The sequence below is a fragment of the Cupressus sempervirens genome, chromosome 4 (assembly GCF_028749045.1).
Source record: "Cupressus sempervirens isolate cs-2001-9-10 chromosome 4, ASM2874904v1, whole genome shotgun sequence".
Lineage (NCBI taxonomy): Eukaryota > Viridiplantae > Streptophyta > Pinopsida > Cupressales > Cupressaceae > Cupressus > Cupressus sempervirens.
In genome coordinates this window covers 69,211,997-69,236,196 of record NC_143121.1, presented here as the reverse complement: position 1 = coordinate 69,236,196, position 24,200 = coordinate 69,211,997, and the positions used below count along the sequence as shown (strand labels likewise).

Here is a 24,200-nt window from a genome sequence, read left to right as displayed (position 1 = left end):
AGACACTCTTCTTTTCAATACTACTTTGGTTGCAGCCTTCCATGTTTGATTGATCAACTCTTGAAGATTTTGTGCTTCATGCCATCTATATCTTCGAGTTCTATTGTTTGCCTTTGTGTGCCTCTTGATTAGATGAAAATTATAGTCTTCTCTACCTAGTCATGTTCTATTTTAGTGAAGATTCTTCAAACCAATAGTTACATTTGATAGAGCTTTGTAGCTTCTTCATGCTTCGGTGGTGTTATTCATGATCATCTTTTGTTCCTATCTTCTAGGACATTCCTTAGTTTGGAGGCTTCTTTAGTCCTTCAGTAGTTATTTTTAGCATTATTTCCATCTCTTTTTGAAGTAGGTTTTTCCCATGTAGTTTTCTCTATATTTCCTCTTTTTAGAGATTTGGTTGTGCTTGGTTACCTCATTAGCCATTGTTGTCAGGACCAAAATTTACTTTTAGTAGTAGTTTCTAGGTTTTTAGCTACTCCCTAAGTTTATCTTAAGGGGGTGTGTTAGAGTAATAATTTTTTTTTCTTATTAATTAAATCATATTGATTTAATTAGTAATTCACTTATTATCTCTATTTTACTTAAGCTAAACTTTGGGCATATACTAATTAATTATTTCATTAATTATTATCATGCAACCTAGGTTGGTTACCTATTAGGGTTTTGATCTCCTTTATAAGGATGATCTCTCTTTGCAATTAAACATTCATTCACTTTTGATAATATAAATTTCTCTTTTTTCTCATCAAGAATGTCTTATCTGTGGATTTTGGAATTTTAGCCTGCATAGCTTTTGCTTCTTTCTTTCTGTTATAGGTGTTTGCATGTAGGAGATTCTTGGGAGCTATAGGGTTGATCTTTCATCAACTTCAATAGTTATAAGGGCCTTTCTATTCTAACCTTGAAGATTTTTTATATGTCTTATTTTTATTTAGGTTAGAGGAAATACTATCTCATGAACACAATATGTTTCTTAACTCCCTAAAAGCTAAAACAAAAACTCCTCAATAATAACACTTAGACATGTTTAATGAACATTGCAATTAAAAGATGCAAAGGAAAATTATTTATAGATAAAATATACCTATCAGTTGAATATTATACATTAAATTGTTAAATATCTTATTCATAGAAGACATGTGATATTATACAACCTAAAACTTGGATTGTTTCTTTAAGAGGCATTTTACAATATATCTCATCACATAACATATTAAAATGAACTTATGAGGAATATAATCTTTATTTCTATATTTTTCCTGCTCAACAGAAGGGTGAAATTTTGGTTCCATTTGTACTGGCCACAAAAGAATGAACTATGTGTTTTATTGATTAACGAGTTGATGATCTTTAAATTGAAGAAGTGCCACTATATTTTAGCTCGAGTGTCAAGGCCTAGCCCAGAAAAAACATGTGGTTATCCATCATCTGTGATCTATATGCAACCTTAAAAGGGTTAAACATTATTTTGAAGGACTGTTGTTAAAATTTCATGGATTGCTCATGAATTTCTATTAGAATTGGGGTAATTTTTTATGGATTACTTATCAAATTGTGGGGAATTCTCTTGGATTGAATGAGTGTATGCATGATTTTATATCGGTTCAAATTAATGAGATGTCGGAGCCAATACAAAGATTGAAGATTTCACATTTGAACAACAATAACTAATTCATCCAATGTACGAAACTTCAAGAAATTTCAAGCAAAAACAACCATACAAAATTCTAGAAATAACAACCATGGCAGTATTATTAAAAAATTTCCAAAATCCTTGAAAGGATGATCTAAATTTTTCTAATTGTTATAATGTTCATAATTTAGTTTTTTTTTTTTCAAAAAAAAATATTGTTTTGCTTGCTCTAACCAATGATTAATGTGAAAAATGATATTTTGAAATTATCAAGAATATAAATTAATTATTAGTTATAATGTTGGAGTCAATGAAATTTAATAGATTGTTTTAATTAGTTAATTAACCAAATCAAATGAAAAAATGTACCTTAGTGGATGTGTAAGTATCATTCCACTGGTAGGAACTAATAAACCTATATATATATATATATATATATATATATATATATATATATATATATATATATATATATATATATATATATATATATATATATATATATATATATATATATATATATAATCCTTCCTATTTCTCTCAACCAAACACTTAATTCCCAGGGTGGTATTAAGAGAAAATTGACTATTCTCTTGAACTTTGAAAATTAGTCCAATATATATTTTGATTTATTTTCCTTGATTATCCTTTTATTAATTTGATTATTGTTTGCACAAATTATTCACAAAATTCTTTAGCAAAGAAAAATATTAAGATGATAACATGTATTCATCAAAATTTAGGTTAATTAGGAAAATTTTGTTTTACATTAATTTTATGAATAATCTTAAACATAAGAAAAATTCTTTTTTCTTTACCCTAATGTGATAGAAAAAAATATTTGTATGCAACTGATAAAAGGAAATACACTTAATAATGACTAAAAATTCTATTTAATGGTTTGTATCTTTAGCCATCAAATTAAATCAAATTTCCTATTTCAATTTGTGATTCAATATATCTTTTGTTGGAATTCTTTAGAATAACTGAGAGGGGGGGTGAATTAGTTATCCAAGGTCCAAATGTATAAATAAAACTTTTCACAATTTAGTGAACCCATAAAATATTTATCATGATGTATGCATCCATAAGATTATGCAGTCACTTAAAAACTTGTAGGTTAATGTCAAATTGATTTTCAAAATGTAAACATGAAACATAAAAGCTCCAGCAACACACTTGACACAATGATTTACATGGAAACCCAGTTTGAGAAAAACCACTAGTAACATGCTACTCTTTTTCACTCTTCTGAAGTGATTCCCTGTGAAAGGCCAACCATGTTAAAGGTTACAATAGACACCTTTAAATGTAACCCTATTAAAGGATTTCAATCACCATGTTAGGAGTGAGCCTTGTTAGAGGACTTTGGGCCATTCAATTGGAATGTCACTCGGTTAAAGGATTTATAAATGACTGTTAGGTCAACCTTAATCCAAAGGATTTACCCTAGAATTATTACAATTGTTAGAGAGTAATAGTAATGCTTGATTTGATAACAACTTACAAATTCATTTGCAGATTACAAGTCTCTATCTTAGTCCTCCACTCTACTTGGTTTTCACACATTTCAACTCTGATAGCTTGTTCACCCTTCAAGCATCCATACCCTTAAACCTTCTTTCTTAACATGCCAATGCAGACTCTCAATTAGGTCACTAAATGAAGAAATACCCTTGGCTTCTTATTTTCCTTAGGTTCTCGCACATGACAACCTTTGTTTATGAACATCCATTCCTTTAAATAGGAAATTAAGATCTTTTGTCGTTCATTCTTCATCATCCAATTTAGGATTAGGACAGATTAGGTAGGATTCAATGAATCTACCCCATATTACGTATCACTTCTAGAAACTTCTCCTTCAATGCTCTTTGAATTTTCATCAAAATGGTTTACCATGAATTCTATGCCACTAGATCATCAATCTTATCTTCCACCTAGTTCACACAATCCAAGAAAACAAACTTGTCAACTTAGATCCATCAAATTCACAGTCTTTCGAATAATGTTGACACTTGGTGTTAACTTGATTCTGATGCTTGACACATACTATTTTTCTTGGCATCCTCTGTAAAATCACTTGGCATGAACTAAAGTTTATTGGTACTCAACATCAACTAAACTTTACTTGACATCAACTATTTTTCTTGGCATACACTAAAATAGACTTTGAATCAACTCCAATTGATTTTCTGCTTGGCTTGCACTGAATTTTCTCGGCACCTACTATCCACTCAGTCAAGCTTTGCAAAATTTTTTTGTTTAACTTGTTCTTCTGAAATTTCTTAGTGTAACCAACCTTTGAAACCTTAAGTAGATTATCAATACACTATGTTATTACTATCTTAACTGATACTTGTTCTCCTTTACATAATTATAACTCAACCTTTCATCTAGGTACTATTGTTACATCTTTTGATCAAATCCTCTTCATCAATCAAATAAGTGATAGTACTTAAATCATATAACTAGTTGGCTTACCAGAAAAATAGTAAGTTCAACATTAGTGACAAAACAATTATTGAAACATATTTATCATACTTGTATCAATCTGTTTACAACAATCTCCTTCTTCAACAATCTCTCTCTTTCGCATTGATGTAAAACCAAACTGACTAGGTTAAAACAATAAGACCAAAAAAAGACCAAATAGAAAATAATTCCTTGTATTGAAATCTCTCCCTCTTTCAACAACTTTCATCTTCTAAACAAGTTACAAAGATTTTTTGTATCATCTTTATGATTACCTCTGAATTACTTCTTATATCTCCCTCTACAATATCTTAGTCAAGATTTCTCCCTTGTACTATGAGTTAGGATTTCTCCCTCTTTGTTGTTTAGTTTCAATCTTCCAATCTCTATATTTCTCCCTCTAGGATTAGTTAAAGAATTTCTCCCTCTTATCTATATATCTCCCATTCTATCTATATATCTCCCATTTCTAGTTGTATACCTCCCTCTTTGAAAACAATGCCAAAGACTTGACATTGTAATAAGTAGATATAAACTTGTTCAATTTCTCCCTCTGTCACCTTGTTTGTGGCTAATTTGTAGTTCCAACTATTTGATGAATTTAGGAGCTCCTAAAGTAAGATCCATTGCATCAATTTGTAACATATGGCAATCAACTTGTTTGTTGCAGGGAAATCCTTTTGTTACTTAGATAGCCTTTGATAGGAGTGTAACCCCTACTTTACCTCTTATATACTCATGAGCATCCTTAGGTAATGCTTTCACGAGGATGTCAGTAATCTTCTCTTTTATGTTAACATATTCCATCTTCACTTCTTTATCTTGAACTAATTCTCTCAAGTTATGATACTTGATTGAAATGTGCTTAGTCTTTGTGTGCATCATAGGATTCTTTGATATATTTATAACACTTGTATTATCACAATAAAGTATCACTAGTTCAATGATCTTTTCCTTCATACCTTTGAATATCTATTTGATCCATACAATATTTGTATAATTTACAATAGCAACAATATATTCAGCTTCAACAATAGATTGTGAACTGCAATTTTATTTCTTGCTAGTCCATGCAACCAATCTCTTGCCTAAGAAAAATTCTCCTCCTCTAGTGCTTTTCCTTTCATCAATGTTTCCATCCCAATCAGCATTAGTATAGGCTCTTAATTCAAATTTTTTATTTTTATTATAGTATAGACCATACTCCTCTATTCCTTTTAGATATCTCATATTCTCTTTACAGTCCCTTGGATTAGTAGAGAACCTTGCAACTATCCCTATAGATAATGAAATATCAATTATGCTATGTACTACATATTGTAATTTACCAATCATAGACCTGTATAATGTTTGATTCACCTTAGTTGAATCATCATTCTTTGAAAACTTATGTCCTATCACCATAGGTGTACTTACTAGTTTGGAATCCTCCAATCCAAATGTTTTTAGTATCTCCTTGACATACTTTTACTGAGTGATGTATATACCATATTTCATCTGATGTACTTGCAAACCCACAAAGAATTTGATCTCTCCAAACACAGACATCACAAATTCTTGCTTCATTTCATTTACAAAAGCCTTGCATAAAGCATCTTGACCTCCAAATATGATATCATCAACAAAAATTTCAGATAACAAAATAACTTTTCCTTTTTCTGTCTTCATGTATAAATTTTTGTTATCATCAATTCTTCCAAATTCAATCTTCAAAAGATAATTATGAAGTCTCTCATACCTTGCTCTTGGTGGGTAAGTGCACCAAGTTGTGGTGCTAAAAGGGGGGTATAAGTGGACACCTTTTTTTTTCTAAAATTAGCAATTTCTGAACTTTAACAAGAATTTGAAGATAGTTATGCTAATTTTTTTAAGATATGACAAAAACAAACATAGTAGTCCTTTGAATCTAGTTTCTAAACTACTAAAAAAATTTCAAAATGGTTTTGTTTTAGGTTCTCAAAAAAGGGGCCCATAGAAAGTGGTACTATTTATTCAAAAAACCATAACATAGTACAAAGTGTGCCCCCCCTAAAATTTTAACTTTTTTTTGAAATTATTTAATTGCTCTAGTCAAAAGTTACTTAACACTATGTAGTTTATGCCAAATTTTTTTGGTAATTTTATAATGTGTAATTTTTTAATGAATTTTTTAACTAGAAACATCCAAAAAATGTAAAATATATGTGTGCTCCCCCTAGAAATGATTGAAAACTAATCTAAAATTAAAATTTCTTTTTTTCAGAGAGTGTAGAATGGAGTTTAGTTTCTAAAAAACTAAGTTGTTGCAAAATTTGATGAACGAGCTAAAATCTATAGCTCAATTAGTACATGTTGGTTTTTGACAAAAAATGATTATACATTCAAAAGAAATTATAGATGAAAGGTTTGATATAGTTCAAATAAAAAATAAATTATATGGTTATATAACTAACACAAAAACCTACAATGTCATGTAACCTGATCTTATCGATGCTCAACCATGAGGAATCTTGAAGGAGAGCACACAAGAAAAATCGATCATTTTTTGTATGTTTCTAGCAAAACACATCTCAAACTAATTTACAGACTCCAAACCTTTGAGTTGGATCCCCAAGGAAAAACCGAACCTTAGGCTTGGTAGAATGCAAAGGTTTGAATAGCACATGCACGCTATTTAAAGCTTATTAAATTTTAGCCTTAATAGTGTGTGGGCACTTTAGTGCACATGCACTATTGAGACCTAAATAGTACATAAAGAGGGAAGAAGAGAGGCAGAGTGAGAGTGAGAGAGGGGGGGATGGGTGTGTGTGTGTGTGTGTGTGTGTGTGTGTGTGTGTGTGTTAGAGAGAGAGAGAGAGAGAGAGAGAGAGAGAGAGTAGGGGATAGGAGAGAGAGGAAGTGGGAGAGATTAGGGGTGACAAAGAGAGTACAAGATGGTAGAGAGAGATTGAGAGTAGGGGATGGGAGAGAGAGGAAGTGTGAGAGAGAGTAGGAGTGGAAGAGAGAGAGTGTGGGATGGGAGAGAGAGATTGATAGTAGGGGATAACAGAGAGAGTAGGCAGTGGAAAAGGGAGTGAGAGAGGGAGAGAGGGAGACAAGGATGAGAGTGTGTATAAGAGAGATAGTAGGGCATGGGAGAGAGTATGAGAAAGATTAGGGGTGGTAGAGGGAGAAAGTATGGGATGGGAGAGGGGAGAGAGAGTAGGGGATGGGACAGAGAGGAATTGTGAGAGAGAGAGAGTAGGGGTGGCAAAGAGAGAGTATGGGATGGGATAGAGAATGGGATGGGGGAGAGAGAGAGAGTAGGCAGTGGGAGATGGAGTGGGAGAGGGAGAGTGAGAGAAAGAGGAGGATGGGAGTGCATGTGTGTGAGAGAGAGTAGGGTATGGGAGAGGGGAGTGAGAGGGGTATGGGAGTGTGTGTGTGTGTGTGAAAGAGAGAGAAATTAGCCTGAGAGAGAGAGAGAGAGAGAGAGAGAGAGTAGGTGGTGGGAGAGGGAGTGGGAGAGGGAGAGGGAGAGGGGGGATGTGAGTGTAAGAGAGAGAGTAGGGCATGGGCGAGGGTGTGAGAGAGAATAGGGGTGACACAGAGAGAGAGTAGGGGATGGGAGAGAGAGAGAGTAGAGAGGGAGAGAAATAGTGAGAGAGAGAGTAGGTGGTGGGACAGGGAGAGGGAGAGGGGGCGATGGTAGTGTGTGTAAGAGATCTAGAGAGAGAGGGGGGATGGGAGAGGGGAGAGAGAGAGTAGGGGATGGGAGAGAGATAGTAAGAGAGAGAGAGTAGGTGGTGGGAGAGGGAGTGGGAGAGGGAGAAAGAGGGGATGAGAGTGTGTCTAAGATAGAGAGTAGGGGATGGGAGAGAGAGAGTAGGGGGTGGTAGAGAGAGAATGGGATGGGAGAGAGAGTGAGAGTCAGGGATGGGAGAGAGTGTGAGAGTGAGAGAGAGAGAGTGGGGGTGGTAGAGAGAGAGTAGGGGATGTGAGAGAGAAAGTGAGAGTAAGGTATGGGAGAGAGAGAGAGTAGGTGGTGGGAGAGGGAGTGGGAGAGAGAGAGAGAGTGAGAGAGAGAGAGAGAGAGAGAGAGAGAGAGAGAGAGAGAGAGAGAGAGAGAGAGAGAGAGAGGGAGAGGAGGAGGATGAGAGTGTGTCAGTGAGAGAGAGTAGGGGATGAGAGAGGGGGGAGAGAGTAGGAGATGGGAGAGAGAGGGGGGGATGGTAGTGTGTGTGTGTGTGAAAGAGAGAGTAGCCCAAGAGAGAGTAGGGGATTGGAGAAAGAAAGTAGGCAATGCGAGAGGGAGTGGGGGAGGGAGAGAGGGAGGAGGGATGGAAATGTGTGTAAGAGAGAGAGTAGGGGATGCAAGAGAGTACAAAAATGTGAGAGAGAGTAAGGGGTGGTAGAGAGAGAGTAGAGAGGGAGAGAGAGTGAGAGAGAGAGAGAGTAGGAAGTGGGAGAGGGAGTGGGAGAGGGAGATCAAGTGAGAAAGAGTAGGGGATGATAGAGGAGAGAGAGGGATGGGTGTGTGTGTGTGTGAAAGAGAGTAGGGAATGGAAGAGGGGAGATATAGAGAGAAATTAGGAGATGGGAGAGAGAGAGTAGGTGGTGGGAGAGGGAGTGGGAGAGGGAGAGAGAGAGGGGGGATAGGAGTGTGTGTAAGAGAGAGTAGGGGATGGGAGAGAGTGTGAGAGAGAGTAGGGGTGGTAGAGATATTAGGGGATGGGAGAGATAGAGTAGAGAGGGAGGGAGAGTAGGGGATGGAAGAGAGAGGGTAGGGGATAGGAGAGAGAGTAGGTAGTGGGACAAAGAGTGGGAGAGAGAGGGGGGAATGGGAATGTGTAAGAGAGAGAGAGAGTAGGGGATGGGAGAGAGTATGAGAGTGTGAGAGGGAGTAGGGGTGATAGAGAGAGTATGGAATAGGAGAGTGAGTGAGAGTAAGATATGGGAGAGAGTGAGAGAGAGAGTAGGGGATGGGGGAGAGAGAGTGAGAGCAGGGGATGTGAGAGAGAGTAGAGAGGGATAGAGAGAGAGTGTGTGAGAGAGATAGTGGGTGGTGGGAGAGGGAGTTGGAGAGGGAGAGAGAGAGAGGAGAGGATGGGAGTGTGTGCAAGATATCTAGATAGTAGGGGATGGGAGAGGAGAGAGAGAGGGGGGAATGTGAGTGTGTGTCTATGAAAGAGAAGAGAGAGAGTAGCCCAAGAGATAGAGAGTAGTGGATGAGAGAGAGAGGAGGTGGTGGGAGAGGGAGTGTGAGAGGGAGAGAGAAGGGGGATGGGAGTGTGTGTAAGAGAGAATATGGGTGGCAGAGAGGGCAAGGGATAGAAGAGAGAGAGTGAGAATAGGGGATGGGAGAGAGAGTAGAGAGGGAGAGAGTAGGGGATGGGAGAGAGAGTAGGGAATGGGAGAGAGAGAGAGAGCAGGGGATGGGAGAGAGAGAGTGAGAGTAGGGGATGGGAGAGAGTGTGAGAGGGAGTAGGGGATGGGAGATAAAGAGTGAGAGTAGGGGATGGGAGAGAGAGTGAGAGTGAGAGATAGTAGGCGGTGGGAGAGGGAGTGAGAGAGGGGGAGAGAGGGGGGATGGGAGTGTGTGTGAGAGATCTAGAGAGTAGGGGATGGGAGCGGAGAGAGAGAAGGGGGATGGGAGTGTGTATCTATGAAATAGAGAGTAGAGGATGGGAGAGGGGAGAGAGTAGTGGATGGGAGAGAGAGTACGTGGTGGGAGAGGGAGTGGGAGAGAGAGGGGGGAATGGGAGTGTGTGTAAGAGAGAGAGTAGGGGATGGGAGAGAGAGTGAGATTCTGAGAGAGAGTAGATGGTGGCAAAGAGAGAACAGGATGGGAGAGAGCGAGTGAGAGTAGGGTATGGGAGAGAGATAGAGAGTAGGTAGTGGGAGAGGGAGAGCAAGAAAGAGAGGAGGATGAGAGTCTATGAGTGAGAGAGAGAGTAAGGGATTGAAGGGGATAGAGAGTGAGAGAGTAAGGAATGAGAGAGAGAGAGAGAGAGTAAGAGAAAGTAGGCAATGGGAGAGCAAGTAGGAGAGGGGGAGAGAGAGAGAGTAGGGGATGGGAGAGGAGAGAGAGTGAGAGAGAGTAGGGGATGGGAGAGGAGAGACAAAGTAGGGAGAAAGAGAGTAGGGGATGCGAGATGGTGGGATAGCAAGAGATTTATTTTCACATAGTGAATACACACTATGTGAAATCACCAAAAAATAGTCATAAAGCAAGACTAGGTCCCTTTTGATCCATATTCTTCTTTTCGTTTGATGTGCATTTTGTTGCTTTGATAGAAAACATGGGTTTCAAGCTATTGAAAGTTAGAAAACACTATTTGAAGACTTTTTGAAACTAGCAAACCCCAAATTCAATCATTGGATATGCTATTTGAAGGCTTTTTGAATATTCTTTCTATAGAAAAGGTTAACTTGTAGTCCTTTTTAAATATTATTTGTTGATATATATAGACAAATTTGATTATAATTTGACATGTTGTTTAATATATAACGAATTCATTGAAATTTGTATGTTTGAATGAAATGTAATTTGGAAATGGTTAGAAATTTGGCAAGCTATTTAATATATATTTTGTATTCATTGATATAATTGTAATTTTTATATGTATTTAAATGATTTGTAATTTACAAATTGTAATTAATTCAGATGTTTGAATAATTTGACATATAGAAATCATCATCATGCTAAGGAAGAAACCAAAAACTCAAACAAAGCAAGAGAGGGAGGTAGATTTGGCAATTAAAAGAGATAAAATGAGACTAGTACATGAACAAAGAAAATTGCAAAGCAATAATGAAGAATTGACTTTTGAAGAGGAACAAGAACCACCAATACAAAGAAACAAAGAGGAAGAATTAGAAAGAAAAAGAGAATGAATGAGACTATTACTCTCAAGAAGACAATTGAATTGTGAAGCTACACTATCTTCCAATGTTGGAGTCATATCATCCTCTCATGTTGAAGAGATGCTAATTTGTAGATTTGAGGATGTACACACTCCATCATGTCATGTTGAAGGCACAACATCAACATATCAAGTAGGTGATATTCCATCTTTTGCATCTAATTGCCAAGGCACATCATCTTCGGTTCAAGGTATGCAAAACACTCAACCTTATGTTGATGTTCAAAATGTTGAGGGAATAAGAGAGATTATAAAATATTCTAGAATTCATTTAAGAGACCAAAATATTTGATTGATATTGATACTAACATTTTGAAATCAATGCTTAACAAGATTAGCAAGCGTACTTGTTAAAAAAAAGTTAATTGTATGTGGAGATTATTCTTTGAAGATTTAAATATTATAGGTCAATGCCAATTATTTGTTGAAATGATAAGAAATTTTAAATTTAGGCCTATCATGAAGATTCTTGGGCTAAAAATGATGGATGATTCAAATGAAAAAAAGTATTGTAAAGAATCTAATGAGTGCTTATAAAAAAGTGGGTTCTAAATCATGCACCAAAGATAGTAATATCACAAAATGAGTACTTACATCAAAAATAGTAAGTACCCAAATGAAGAAAGCTTGACTTATGAGAAAGACAAGTAAAATATTGAAAATTGGTAGAGGTACTCTAAGGAGAGCCAAGCTAAGGCATAAGAGATTGGAAAATCTAACAAAAAATAAGTTATGGACATTTAGCGGTAGACTACTGTGAAAGGATAAACAAATTAGTGAAGCTTTGAAATCATTGATCAAAGATTTTTGGAAAAATAACACATGTGTTTACCCTAATCAAAGAGATGTTGTAAGAAGGAGAATCGGTAGCCAAAATTGTGACCCACATGCAAAACATTTTTTGGACTCAACTCAAATACAATTTTTTGCAAAATTTATTGGTATGTATCCTCAAATTCGAATAAGTCAAAGATTTTTTGAGATGGGTAAATCTTTTTATGTGAAGATAAATCACACACACACAACTTATTGTTGTACGATACATATTGAATTTTATAACCATTTTGATGTTTTAAGGCACATATGTGTGTTTTTGCATTCTAAATTTGTTTTGTAGGATTGTGACATGAATAAGACACCAAGATCTTGAAGGGAATTCATATCCAACATTTTATGTGAAATAGGGGATGGCCAATAATTTTACAAGACATCATTCTTGGATGGTACATGATTATTTTATAGTTCTTTGCAACTTTTATCAACTTGTGAACATATGAATATTACATATGCAATTGGAAATGAAATAGTAGATTATGGAAAATTTAAGACTATGACATATGCTCTAAAAGATGGGAAATAGGGTAGAAGATTAGATTTCATCATTGAGAAGATTATAGTGTATTAGTTCATGAAGATTTATCATGAAAATATTATTTATGAGTATGCAAAGCATACACATAGAGCTCGATGACTAGATTTGCAATTCAAGTTGTGCAAATATACGTTTCCACTGGATACCATTGTTTCAGTTGTGGACTTCGTAGAGAACTAAAAACTACAACCACAAAATGAGGTGAAAGAAAAGTATTATACTTATCAATAGGTTTCCATATTTGTTCACATAACATTCATCCATTCACCTACAAGTACAGAGGATGACAGGAAGATTTTGAGGGAGTACCATTTTTACATCAGCAATGATCGATCACATTCTACAAAGTTTGTACATGGTTGTTTTCAACTATTTTATGGAGATTTGGCTAACAAGGGCATAACATATTATCAGCACATTATTTTGTCAAACAATTGCGCATCTCAATTCAAGAATGCACGAATTTTCTATTGGTTGAGTAGGATGCACAGGTTGTGTAGAATTCAATATATGTGAAATTTCACAGAGGTTGGTCATGGAAAGGGAGAGCAGACAATGCAGGTGCATGCATCAAAATAGCCTTAGCTCATGAAGAACTAAAGTACAAAGATGAAGCAATATTGACAGATGCAAAATCCATCATCCAATGGTGTAATGCTACGATGGGTCTAGGTAAGGAAGGTGAGTATATGGTTTGTAGATTTTTTTGGTTGATAAATAATACTAACATTGCACCATATGAGGATTGTTGTACACTAATAAGATCAAGTGAGTTGCACTCTTTTAGAAGCTCTGATGCAGGTTCATGGAGTATCCACACACAAAAAATGGCATGTTACTGTCCATCATGTGTAGAGAAAAATTGGGATGACTGTGAGTCACCTAAATGGGTAGACAAATGGTATATATGAGTTTTGGACCCAATTTACATCTATCATCCCCCACAAGCACTGGAAATGGTAGAGATGGATTTGTCTATTGACTTTGACTGCTTGTCTGATCTAGTGCAACCTAGTAATTGTACACTCAAAAGTGTCCCACTCTAAACCCTTCTATCCAAACGATTCCATGAGTTTGGAATGCTTGGATGCCAGCTTAAAGCTCCCTATCCACGAAGTGCAAGAGAGTTTATTTCAAGTTCAAGGGCTCTCAGCTGAGCCTTAGGAATACTCTTCTTGCTAGTAAACCATGCAATAGGAGGTTCTAAAGACAAGATGCAAGAATGAAAATGTCTCAAGGAGTTCCTCAAGAATACAATGCAAGTATGAAAACTAAGCTAAGATGAGAATGCAAAATGCAGCTATGCTAAAACATGTATGAGAGTGTTACAATCAAAATATTTAGCTATGTGAGATAGATTATTTCAAAATAGAAGCTAAACTAACATGCAGCATGAATCTAAGCTAAAATGCTATGGTATGAGAGAATGTAGACAAGAAAGAGAAGTTCTCCACAAAGCTCTAAAGAAACCTATTAAAAAATCTGCAGCATAACAATACTCAAAAGATGGATGATTTGAGGGGGAAAGCTCTCTCCCTTTTAAAGTCATATGGACGATGGAGATAAAGATGAAGATGGTGGATGATCAATGGTGGAATTCAAAAAGAGGAGTGATCCATGTGCACACACAAATTAACCAATAGAATATAAGTTGACTTTAAGACAAAAGTCACAAAGCCTTTTCTTTTAATTGCAAAATAGAAAAAGGACTTTATGTGTGCACTTTAAGTGGGTTAGAAGAATGGGGTCTTTTATTTAATTAAAAGGGGATATGTTCTTTTAATCAAATAATGAACTTAGGATAGCATAGTCAAACTATAGGTTATAGTCAAATAAATTGATTATTAGCAATTTGGTCTAAATAAATGATTAAATTAATTTAGCCAAAATGTTGAAAAGGGGGCTAATAGTCTAGATGACTATTTTTAGGTGATTACAGTTATATATATATATATATACATATATACATATACATACATACATATACATATACATATATGTCTATATATATATATATATATATATATATATATATATATATATATATATATATATATATATATATATATATATATATATATATATATGTACATATACATATACATATACATATGTATGTATGTATGTATGTATGTATGTGTGTGTGTATATATATATATCTTTGTAATTTTAGTATGTAACTTTATAACTTTCACCTAAGTATTTCTTGAATTAATAATTGCATTTTGTACATTTGTTACTATAGGTCATGTTTTTGTTGTTATTGCACCTGAAGACTTATGCAGAGTAAGCACAAAGGAAGCAAGAATCAATACAACCACCAACCTTCACAAAGGATTGTTCAAAAGCTTTGGTTCACTTTACTTAGTGGATACTCATGTTAAACAATCTCTTAACCAGGTTTATAGATCCAACTCCTCAAGCAAGACACAAAACCCAACTTGGTGCAAACAACACTTCCTACCCCAAATTGGCAAGAAGGGGATTTTGATGTTCTTGGCCTTTATAACACCAAAAAAGGCTTGAAACAATTCAAAATCAACCCAAACAAGGTAAACCATGCAATGGATCCACTCCCAACAACCCACAATGCAAAATGCTGAATTTGACCTAGTAGCCTATTAGGTCTCCTAAATGAGTTTTCCACCAATAACTTCAAAACTCACCAAAAGGACTTGGTAAACAAAATTTAGTTTTGAATACCCTTTTCCAAGTGCTGATAAACTCCAAAGTTTCAAGGTTTCACTCCACTCTAGCATGCCTCAACTAATACTAAGCACATAGGCCTAATTAGCTACATTAGGCATGGTTTTCAAGGAAAATGATAAATGATGGGTTCATGAAATCAAACCCCTACCACAAAGATGTTCTCCTAACTTAAACAAGGGTATCTTGTTCTTACACCAAGTCCTAAACCTCCTTTCTTCTCATTATCCAATCAAATTTCCTCAAAATAAGGTCAAATACATAGGGATATTTGACCTAGAGCTTGCTCTTAAAATTCATTGTTGCAACCTCCTATTCCAAAGCTTGGAAAATATCAAAGAGCATATCCCTAACTTGTTCCATGCCAAATTGGAATAAATTCCAATTGTGGAGATTCAAGTTAGGGCCATTCCTTTGACCAAACCCTAGTTTTAAGGGTTTCATAGGGCAGTGACCAAGAAAATTAAATAACTTGAATACTATGATTGATACAAACTTGAAAAAAAAACCAAAATCTCATAAATAAATAGGGCCAGCTTATCAATGCAAAGTTTTTACCCTCCAATCATCAAATGCAGTACTGTATGAAAGAAATCAAAAAAATTGTACTAGAACAATAGATTTTATTGATCAAAAGAGCAAGTACAATGCTTTACTTCATACATCCCCCTCCTTCAGATGTTTTAGAGCCTTTATAGGCCATTTGGAATAGGTAGAACCACCTTATGGTAGTTGCAGCCATTGGGAATGGTTTATTTAAAAAGTTGTCAACAAATTACAAAAGTTGATAAGCAACTTTTTGCAATTTTTGCAAATTTTTCTTTGTGACCACATTTTCCTACAAATTGAATTCTAACCACTCCTATAGGTTCTCCTAATGCTCTAAACACTTAAACTACCCTCGCAAACATGAAATAAATCAAAATCCACCTTATTGGACCAAATGATACCCAGGCTTATAATTGCACCATGGGGTCTTGTATCTATTACAAGAGTGGATGGTCTTAGGGAGATCATTTGATCAATCCCTAGACCTTGTTACATCAAACAAAATAAACATTTGATTAGGTGCTCTACACCAATACAATGAAGAAGGGACAAATTATTATTTGTGTTGTTGTATCCAAGCCAAACAAAAATTGGATCACTTGGTTATAGATGGTGAAGGTTTAGAGTACCATATCAGTGTGGTGGTTGTAACTGGTACATTGCTTAGATGATATTCTATGAAGAACCCTCACTTGTGGTTATTTGAGGATTGGAAAATAGAGAGGAAGATTCTTCATTATTCAAACCTTGTTGTTGCATCAAATGGTCACTTGATAAAATGTGGTGGAAAACCACATAATAAGATTCTTTTGAAAGTTCGTGATTTAGACCATGAGAGAATACTTGAGATATTAAAATGTAGAGCAGATCCAATTGGTTCATTAGATTGAATAGAGAGAGAGGAAGAGAGAGATAAAGAGTGATCAATTGGATCCAAATATAATGTTGCAACTTCTCCCCCAAGACTGTCCACATGACAAGGTGGGTATAGTTATTATGTGTAAGCAATGAGATAAGTTTAAATCACGAATTTTATTTTTTTATTTGTTTAGAATCTAGATACATTATTTGAATTTATATTAGATTCTTTAATATGACCCATTTACATATTAGTCATTTGAATAAGTGAAAGTTTAGAATTTTTTGTTTAGATCAAAATGTAATGAAAGAAAATAAAAATTGTTAGAATGTGAATGCTTTGTGATGTAAAGTCATGATTGTGTGCATGTAACCAGAAACATGAAAGTGGTGAAAGCAAGGATATAATGGGAGAAGTTTCCAAGACTCGTCAAGCCATTCAATAAGTTGCTTGATCATTGCTAGAAGCTCAAAAAAAAAATATTTGCATTTGGAACATTGTTACCAATAATGATATTATGACTAACATTCTTTTATCTTTTATTTGTTTTGTCATTTGTAATTATTTCAGATAAACTCCAAAACAAATTTATTTTCAAATCATAAACTTATAAAACCCATCTTATAATGTTATATTGAATTTTGATGTGTTATCATCTAAGATATATAAAAATGTATGAGAAGTTTAAATTAGCTGAATCTATTGGGATAAGTGGTATTGTAATGGATAGTTTTAAGATTCATTTGAAGAATATAAAGGGGCATGAGTTATTTAAGTCATTAGACAAAAAAATATCTTCACTAGAAATGGAATTAGGAGCAGCAAGAGTTGCAAGTGGAATGAAGATGAATGGAGTGGAGAAAGGAAATAAATCTTTTTCCAAAAGAGCATTTGTTGTGGTGGGAATCAACACTACTTTTAGCAGTAAAAAATGACGTGATTCTGGCCAACACACTTGGATGCCACAAAGTCAACAACTATACTCAATTAAAACACTTGTAACAATTGTAAGCTCTTTAATTTGAATATTACCATGTATTTTTTGAAGCCCACAAATAAAATGGGAAATGGGAAATGAGAATGGCAGGGACAAAGCTGAAGAAGTTGGAGGAGGAGAAGGGGATAGTGATAAGGTTTGTGATTGTACACAGTGCTACACTAGGTGGCATTTTGGATCACGCAATTGAAGAAGAAGATGTAGAGCATAATGACTTCCTTAGACTTGAACATACTAAAGGCTACCATCAACTCTCAGCAAAGACCAAGATCTACTTCTCTACAACAGTCACTAAATGGGATGTTGATTTCTATGTTAAAGTTGATGATGATGTGCATGTCAATCTAGGTACATTATCATCATTCATGGTTTCATATAAATAGTATATTTTATGTTATAATTTGTTTAGATAGTTCATGTGTTTTTTTTTGGGTAGATCTTCTTTGTGTAATCTTTTAATCCAAAGATAATTGAGAATTCATTGAGTCTTCAAGAACTAGGTAAAAGGTATTTGAAAAGGTGATAAGTTGGCCTTGTCCTTTTGAAAGTTTGGAAGTTTGCCCAGGAAAACTAAATTTTGACCTACTAGGATTTCTAGGCCTAAGTTAGGGATATTGATCCTTTGAAGGTTTTGGGGCCTTGGAAGTGCATGGATCCTAGTGGTTTAGTCTGAGAAATGCTGAATCAAGTGTAAGTTTGAAGTCATGATTTTTTTTTACTTGTTTTTCCTTAACTAGCCTAGTTGAGGGAAAGTGTCCCTAAAGCCATATTTTGATCCAAGTTTGTCAAGAGCCCTAGGAAAAGGGAAGGACCTTAGGAGAGTGGAGTCCACTTGGATAAGTAAAGGTCATCATTTGGAAAAGGCTAGTAACCAAGACATCATCCTGAAGTCAGTTTGGGTACCCTTAGGGGTTTAAGAACCAAGTGGCAAAATTAGGTTGTGTGCTCTGCATCAATAAGGGTCATTAAAGCTAGGTGTGATAGCTAGGGTGTAGGAAGTCACAATGTATTTGGAAGAGTCACTAATTGGCCTAAAAGTCAAGGCATACCTTACCATAAGGAAATGAGAAACTTAAGGGATAAGTCTCTAGCTTAGGGAAGGGTCCCTAGCATGGAATTGCTAAGGGATAGCCCATTTAACAAGTGGGAAGTGTTAGACAATATTTTGCATGTAGTAGAAGTTTGAATTATATAGGCGAGGATACAAAAGAGTAAAGAACATATGAAGCAAGTGAATTGAACAATGCACATATTGTTTCATCAATACACAAACCTATTTTCCCAGTATTTTAAGGCCTCAAAACTCCATATTATAGTTTGTAACTTGGTAATCAACATATTTGGATCATTCCTCAAAATCTCCAATTGGTCTCATGTTTTTAGCATGTGTTTGAATGGTACCTCCTTTGTATATGTGGCCTAATTAGCCCTTGTGTGTAAATGTTGTACTCACGGGTTTTAACAATTTGCTTGCTAATGGGATCTCCCCACTTTGGAATCTGATAGTACTTTAGAAATAGGAAGTAATCTTGGTGTTAGTCTTTTCTTTTCATGCCAAGTGTACAAGTTGCAGACCTAAGTCTCATTCCTTGGGCTACTAGGAATCTAAGAGTTTAATGAAGGAACTATGTCCTTTTCTCAGTTTGGGGTCTTCAATTCTAGTCAATATTCCTATTCTAATGTAAGAACATCATTTCTTGAGTTTGAGTTCTTGGTTCCAAGTCTGGTGTAGATTTCTTGTATTAAGAAATATTTGTTGTCAAGGTGCAAGTGTGGGGTCTTCAGCCTTGTTTGGGCTATCAAACCTTTTTAGGTTGTTCTTGTAGGTTTTACTTTCCAAATATACCTTGTTAGTACCCTTCCACTTGCATCACTTATGCCCTTTTTTAATGTCTTTGAATGCCCTTGCATTATCCTCATAGTTACTAGTGTATAGGTCAATATTTGAATCTGAAAATGTGAATAGTTTGTCTTACTTCTCATATGTAGTCAAGGTCCTTGACATCAATTACTAGTCATAAGTTACATGCATTAACAAAATACAATTGGGTCTCACAAACTTTATTGCAAGTTTTCTCATGCCTATGTGGTTGGCAAGCCTTAAGACCCAACCAATAATTCATTCGTCTATGTTGATAGGCACATATTGTAATCAAGTCTCTAGGAATTGGTTACAAGCTCTTTAAGAATCTTCATATGTCATTGGGTTAAGTCTTGCATCCCTAAAATCTAGTCTTGAAGACCTAATTGCATATCACCCTTTTAACACAATCATAGTTAAGTATTTGAGACTTGACTACATATCAAACATGTATTGAACTTACAACTTCTAATGTAGCTGTAGGACCCAATTACATATTGTATCTCTTCTACACTTGCAATCAAGTCTTTAGGGTATGATTACATATCTTCTTTATAGACACTTGTACGAAAAGTGATGCAAAGCAAGATGGGCCCTTCCAAGTTCTATGAGAAAATACTCTGAACAATGTGTTTTTTCTAAAGGTTTGTGAATGCAACCTTAAGGCTTAAGTTTCCCAAATCAATTAAATGAATTATCAAAAGACTTCTTAGTAATATAATGGTTTTGAATACCCTAATACACCCTAAATAACCAGTTTACCAAATACCAAGAGCCTATCTCTAAGGTAAACCAATCATCCCAGCCTATTAGGCCTATAAGCCCCAATTAGCCCTCAAATGATGTCCTCTTGAATTTTTCTCCACATTTTTCCATAACATAAATAAAATAAATTGAATATTAGGATATCCATTTGGATTCTCTATAACATATCAAAAGATGAGGTATGATTGTTTTGGACCAAGTTTTTTTTGTTACACTATGGGCCACTTTTTAGTCATAAAAACCCCTCCATTTACAAATGAACTATATAGAATAATTATCCCCCAACCATAAAACTTGGTAAATTATCTTAATATGATCCTAAAGTTATGATTCTTCAATTTTATTAAACCCATCAATTCTCTATATGTGCTTTTTATGAAACTCTCACCAAACAAGGCCAAAAACTAGGGCCTCTTCAAATCTAACAAGGAAATTACTTCCAATACCTATTAGTTGATCCTATACCATATTTATGATAATTAATTTTAATTTTTTACATAAATCCATGGCCTTCTTTAGGAAGATCTCCCACTGCTATACCTATGACATCAAATTTAATGCATTTTCATGCACCCAAGCATTGCAAACTTGTCTAGTTGGATGATCATTGGTGTAGGGCACCAAGGAAAATAGATAAGTGTCATCCTAGTTTTGAATTAGTAACAAGGTTGAAAATGATGTAATAAGACCCAAGATGTAAGGTCAATTGGACTTTAGGTGCCATTATAACCCAGAGTGCCAAATTGAACCAAGGGGTAAAAAATGAACAATATAGGTGATTTTTCAAAGAAAAAAAGGATTTTTATGTTTCTTAGAAGGTTATAAAGGTCCTTAGGTTCATTGGGTTAAGTTTAAGGTGTCTAGGAGTTAAGATCTCAAAAATTGCAAAAAAATGCAAAAATTGTCAAGCAAAATTGTAAAAATGTTGACAACTTTGCAATTTTGTTGAAAAACCAAGTGTACATTACAACCACCATTTGAAATGTGCTTATAACCATTGGAATGGAAGAATATATGGATGATATGACCATATAGGCCTCAGTGGGTGATGGTCGTATGGATTTGATGTCTTTTGAAGCAATAAAAACTTTATTTTTTGTAATTTTTCATGTGTTTTGTTGTTGTATAGACGTGTACGGATTGGAACATGTGAAAATTTGATATGGTTGGATAGTTATTTGAAGTATCTTTTATTTTCATTTGGTTTGAGGTTTTGATCTATTCATTTGTGTAAGATATTGCCATTTTACTAAGGACTACCTAGGTAAGCCTATAAATTGACTAGATTACACTTATGGCCCTCTAACTTGCAATCCAATAGTGGGATATTGATGCCATTTGGTGGGAAGAAATTTAGTGGTTTATTCTTACATATGGAAGAGTTTTAGGGGTAGAAAAGTTGGTTTACTATTTTTTCTTGCAGGCCCTAGGCTAAAAATCATCATGTGTTCAACCTAGTTTTGAAGAGAAATTGGTGTAAAACTTTCAAACTTGTTGTAATGACCCAAGTGAAGGGTGGAATGGATTTTTAGAATGGTGAGAAAGAGTCCCACATTTTTGTTCTGATTCTATGACCCTATCTCTTGACACTTTCCTTGGAAAGACAACCTAATTAGGCATATTAGGACTGTGAACCTAGTTGGTGTTTGGGTATGCTGGAGCAACATCAGCCCATGAGTCTTTGGAATCATCAATAGAATAGAAAAGGGTATCCAAAAAGGTTTTTTTTTTTTCCACATTGTTTGGGGAGTTATGGAGTTAGCCTTGGAAAACTAAAAACATACCTACTAGCATTTCTAGGCCTAGATTTGTGAAATAGGTCTATTGGTAGTGTGGGAACCCTAAAAGTGGATGAATTCTAGTGGGATAGGACTAAGTATGAAAAAAATTGTCTTTATTTGAACCCCTGAAAGCATTTTGCCTAATTTTCCCTATTTGGCCTAATTGAGGGCTAGTGTCCCTAAAGCCTTATTTTGGCCCATGTTTGCTAAGAACCCTATGGAGAGGGGAAGACCTTGGAGAAGTGGAGTCCACTTGAAGAGACAAAGGTTAGCATTGGGTAAAGGCTGGAAACCTTGTTTGGCATCTTGTAGTGGGTTGGGTGCTACTAGGCACTTAAGAAGGTTTTGGTGGATTAAGGTTTGGGTGCTACTAGGCATATTGAAAAGAAATGGTGGATGAAATAATAGTTGCATGTCTTGGGTTTAAATCTCCCTTGCATGATATTTTTTGGAAAATAATATTGAGGGATGCAAGTCAAGATGCAATAGATGTACTTGCTAAACACTATAAAGAGTGGGATATGATAGGTTATCATATCATCTAAAATGATTTACTTGATTAAAAAATAATCTTGGCACAAATTTTCATGAAATCTATAGATGCATTGCATAGGCCCATATCAAAACATACACTTTTCACTTTATTAGATTCTATGGTTAATGGAAGATAAGTTTTAGGATGTCATATGCACAACATTCTCTTCACTTTTTGCTAGAAGTCATTGATAAACTTCCATGAATTAAATCTATAATAATGAGAGGTCAAACTATTAGCAAATTTATTTATAATCATGCAAGTGTGTTCAATATAATACCTTCCTTTACAGATAGTAATGAATGTTATCCAAAATGACAAAGTTTGCTACCCACTTCTTTGCATTCCAAAATCCTTAGTCGTAGAAGAGAAAATAAATATTAAAAAAATACATGAAATTTCCACAATCCATTTTGATCGTTTCTTAATATTTTTGAATTTGACCATATGGAGATTTTTTATTACAAGGCCAAATACAAAAAAGCACTAAGAAAGAATGATTTTTTTTTAATAGAGCAAGTTGAGATAGGTTTTCTAATCATTTGAGGTATATTTATATACTTTGTGAGATATTTATTCATATGAGCAAGAATTGCAAAAATGTAGAAGTCTCTAATTAGAGTTTTGAGAATAGTTGGTGGGAAAAATGGTGTGGATTATTCATATGACACAATTGATACAACAAAGGGGATCATCAAGTCTAAAATACACAATAGTCTAAAGATATACATGCTAATATAAACCACCATAATGATAAATAGGATTAGTAAACGCAATGTTCGCTCCATGATCTTAGATACTATCCCAATCTAGTCATTTTTACAAAGTTCATAGAGACATACAAAGGTATCAAAAGGCATCTTCAAATACATCATGAGATTCCCTATAATTTAATGGAATGATAGAAAACCATGGTAGAGTTGTCATCATACTAATAGGAAAAAGCATCAACCTCCAATTTAGGTGTTATACCAAATTTGAAACTGATAAGCCAATAAGTCCTTGCAACTTGGTTTATATTTTTGTTTTCATTTTTTTTTTACCTAATTAGGCTAGAATAAACAACCCTTAGATGAGAATTCCATGGTTGTCAAAGAAAGACACCATTTTGTATGCTTAAGGCACTTTATGCAATTTATAACTAAAAGTTGCTCATTAGAAAAATTTGGGATTTTTAATATATTTGGTCAAGAAATCCTAGGACTAAGTTTTTTTTAGTTGGCTTTAGGTATTCTTGAATCTTTTCCAAGTCATAGACGTGGAATCAAGTGAAAAATGTAAAAATTGTACTTTTTGTGCAAAGTTGCATTGTTGAAAGTTGTAAAAGTTGCTCAAATTTGTGACTTAGTGGGAAAAGGGTTATAACTATTAAAATATTGGCTCTAACCATTAAAATATACATAGGAGATATGTATACCTCATTTTTGAGGTTTGGAGGGCATTAATATATGGATTGGAAGAAATTGCAAAGAAAGAAATTTAGTTTTTGAATCATTTTTACTGCTGTTTGCATGCTGCACAAAATTTACAGACTTTTAGACCAAATTTGATGGATTTTTAAGATAGATATTTGAATCAGCTTTCTTTTTCTTCTGGTCTCATCATTCTACGTGTTTTCTAACTCAAACTATTGCATTTTTAGTGAAACTAGGTTTTTAGGACAGCATTTTGGTGCACATAGCAAAAATGGGCCTCTAACTACAATTTCCTTGGTTTAAATTTCATGACCACTTGGTAAATGGTAGTTAGTAGGGTCTTTTTTTAGATTCCATAGTTTCAAGAC

General features: G+C 34.8%; 1 pseudogene; it reads left to right on the top strand.

Annotated features, from left to right (window-relative positions):
- LOC149559977 (putative beta-1,3-galactosyltransferase 8) overlaps positions 1-17,858 on the top strand; it is a 196,243-nt pseudogene extending 178,385 nt beyond the window's left edge.
- Positions 17,859-24,200: the final 6,342 nt, after the last annotated feature.